We start from the raw sequence: 3,557 nt of genomic DNA on the forward strand, positions 1-3,557 counted from the left end.
TCCAAATGAGGGTATATGAGTGACAACCATTTGCCAAAGTGCATTTAACTGACCTCCACATGGATTAACTCTATCAGGTCCCTCGCTAAGTGAGGTGTATTCTCTGAGGATTTGTCTGGCCTGGGCTTACATTAGATAATACCTTTAGGCTAGCAGCCTTGTCATGTAGACTTTGATGCTCAGCTTTTGGGAGTGTAAGAGTAGCAAATAGCTTTTGACTTAACTTGTCTGCTTTGGGATTTCCCATAGAGATTGGCCCTGGCAACTTCATGTGTGCCCTCTTGTGCCCAATGAAGAATGGATGAGATGGGACCTTATTTGTGTTTTTAGGGGTGATGAACAACTTACCAATGTCAGAGGGCAGATCTGACGTGAGCTTTGTTGCTTCAATTGAAGAACATACTTGTACTGTATACACTGAATCACTGATTATATTGATAGGCTGCTTTACATCTTTGAATAGTAGAATGAGAGTGTGTTAGTCCAGGTAGACTAGAGAAACAAATCCATAGACACTCATGTGTATAAGAAAGAGCTTTATATAAAAGAGCAGTTGAATATTGAGAAAACATCCCAGCCCAGTCCAGATCAAGTCCATAAGTCCCATATTAGCCCATATACCAATCTCTAAAGTCCTCTTCAGACTCACAAAACACATGCAATGATGCTGAATGCAGGGAGATCACAGGCTAGTGGGTGGCAGGTATTGTGGATCCAGTCGGGGCGTAAGCATCTCAGCACTGACAGGGGTCTCCATGTGACTCCTCTGGCTCCTGAGATCTGGTTGTATCAGTGTAGCTCCATCAGCCTCGTTGTTAGCAATACCTCTCAGGGAGTGAGCCTGTGTCCCACCTCCACCAAGCTATTTATCTCCTTAGCACCTTCTAATAAGGTCACCAAGATGCAACCTGATAGGCAAAACCCTACCCCTTCACTCTTCAGTCTCAAATTGACCACAGATTATGTAACTAATTATGTAAACAGAGAGCTAACACTTCTGTTTTCTAAGCAGAGCTATAACAAGTTTGAAAGGGTTGAGAAGAAGGACCCCAGTAGGCTGCTATGCCACTACTAGAGCTGTTTGTCAAGTAACTGCGGGGTTCCCTCAAGCGGCTTATGGGATGAGACTAAGATACATAGCGTTCATTTCAGGAGCTCCCAGAGCTTTCCTGGAAGGTAAAGACAATTTAATTTTCCACAAAATTCAATCAATTCTAACTGAAAGTCTGTAGAAAATTACAAGAGAGTTCTTATCTGAGCTGGAGTATATGGCAATATTATGACTGATGGATCATACCCACTCAGTTGTCGGCAGCGATGCTGGCCCGTAGTAATCAGGTGAGCTATTTGTTCCCAATAATGCCAACCATCCTCGGGGCCATTAGTGCCCAGATGTAGCCACTCTAGAGGCTTTTCCTCTGTGCTAGCGTGGCAGTGGGGCTGATAGGTATGTGGAAAATGACAAGATGAATACTTTTTTCTGGATCAACACAACAAACCTTTTCCTGGCTGATGCGCTCTTCTACAAATTGCAACTCTCAGCGAGCTTCAGGGGTAAGCTCTCTAAGACTATTTAGCTGTGGGTCCCCTTTTAATGTGTCCACCAACTGTCTGAGCTCTTCCATGGGGATCCCCAGTAAAGGTTTAGCCTAGTTTATGTCTCCTAGTAGCTTTTGGAAGTCATTTAACATTTTTAGACGATCTTTCCTAATTTCAAGTTTCTGTGGCTTAATTGCTGTCCTATCTACTATTCTCCCCAGGTACATAAAAGGGCTGGTTGTCTGACTTTTATCAGGAGCAATTACTAATCCTGCCTAAGAGATGGCTTCTCTGGTGTGAATATAAGCTTGTACCGTTTCATTATCAGGCACTGCTATTAAGATTTCATCCATGTAGTGGATGTAGTACTTTTCGGAAATAAAATCTCCTTCATTGGCCCTAGCGCGTTGCCTATGAAAGACTGACTCATTGTGGTGCTATTCACCATGCCCTGAGCTAAGGTTTTTATTTGAAATATTTTAGTTGGGACTCTATTGTCTAACTTGGGGAACTTGAAGGCGAATTTATCACAGTCAGCAAGATCTAAGTGGATAGTGTAATAACAATCTTTCAAATGTATGACTATTATAGACCACCATGGGCCCCATAGGCTGTATAATTGAATTAATGGCTCTTAAATCTATAAGCATATGCCAATTACCAGATTCTTTCTCAATTACAAATACAGGGGAACTTCAATCGCTGAGAATTTCTTCCCTATAACCTTCGTTCATCACCTTTTAAACTAACTCATGAAAAGTGTGCAATTTCCCTTTCAGGAACCACGGTTCCACCAATATCGGGTCATAGGACTTCCAAGATAGTGTAATGGGTGCAGGCCTCATAACAGCAGTCCTGATTAAAATATGTGAATTTTCTAATCCATAACAGTTATATTTGGAAGCAACCTCAATTGGAGGAGGGTCTCCTTGTTTTTTTCCGGAGACCTCCCCCTTTGTAACCTATATTCCTTTGGGTGAAGTCTGAGGTGGTGAGCATATCTACAGGCTTAATTGAACCTGACTGCCTTTTAGGCCCTGTGTGCTGTAGGATTATACAACTCTGCCATGTTTTTTCCTGCTTAACTTTTCCTAGTCCCTCTATGCTAAAATCAGGAGGCCATTTTAAAAACAGTGACCACTCTTTAGACCACATTGTCAATGACTCATGACTGTGACTTTGTTAGGGACTGGGGCATCCATTGCACATGCTCAGAGGTTCGGGCTTCTGGGCAGGAAGGGGTGCTACACCTAGGTGGGGATTACACCTGGCTTGGCCTATCTGGGTCAGGTGAATTCAATTCAGCCAATGGGGTCGACCCGGATCGTGGACCACACCTCCTAGTGGAGGACCTGAGAAGCCAGAAGCCAGAGCCTTGTGGCCCTGCGGCTTCTCAAGTTGCTCCTTGAGGCCATGAAGCGATCTCCTCTGGTCTCAGGACTCCACGTGTGGGGTGAAGGGCCCTGAGGTGCCTGTGTAAACCTGAAGCTTCTTTTACCTTTCAGAAAACTCACTTGGATTACAAACCAGGCTTCGGAGTGAATTCTTTCTCAAGCAACGCCAAGGACCAAAATATATCTCTCCCACAAGGGAGATCTAACAACTTTAGCTCCAGAATCTAAAATTCCTAAAACCGTTTCTTCCCTAATCTCTAATTCCATGTGGGGATGCTTTTGCTTGGCCATGACAGCATCCCCAATACTCCATGACCTGTGAGGTCAGCTTGTGCAAAAGGTCCTTCCCAAGTGACTTTTATTTTACTGACAGAAATGTAAGGAAGCAAAATCAATTGACTTAAGCAATCTTCCGTCTTTATAAACCAAGATACTTCAGATTTAACCACTGCCCTAGTTTTTGCTTCATAATCCTGATTGATAACTCCACTAGCAATCTGAACACCTTGCGAAATTAGATCTAGCCTTCCTAATAAATGCCTTATAGTTCTTTTAGTCAGTGGACCCCACGTACCAGTTTTAATAATTTCTGGTTATTACAGCTTTTAGCTTTTTCTCATAACT

This window comes from Echinops telfairi, unplaced genomic scaffold, assembly GCF_000313985.2.
Source record: "Echinops telfairi isolate 266 unplaced genomic scaffold, ASM31398v2 ScPeMD7_7406;HRSCAF=8444, whole genome shotgun sequence".
NCBI lineage: Eukaryota > Metazoa > Chordata > Mammalia > Afrosoricida > Tenrecidae > Echinops > Echinops telfairi.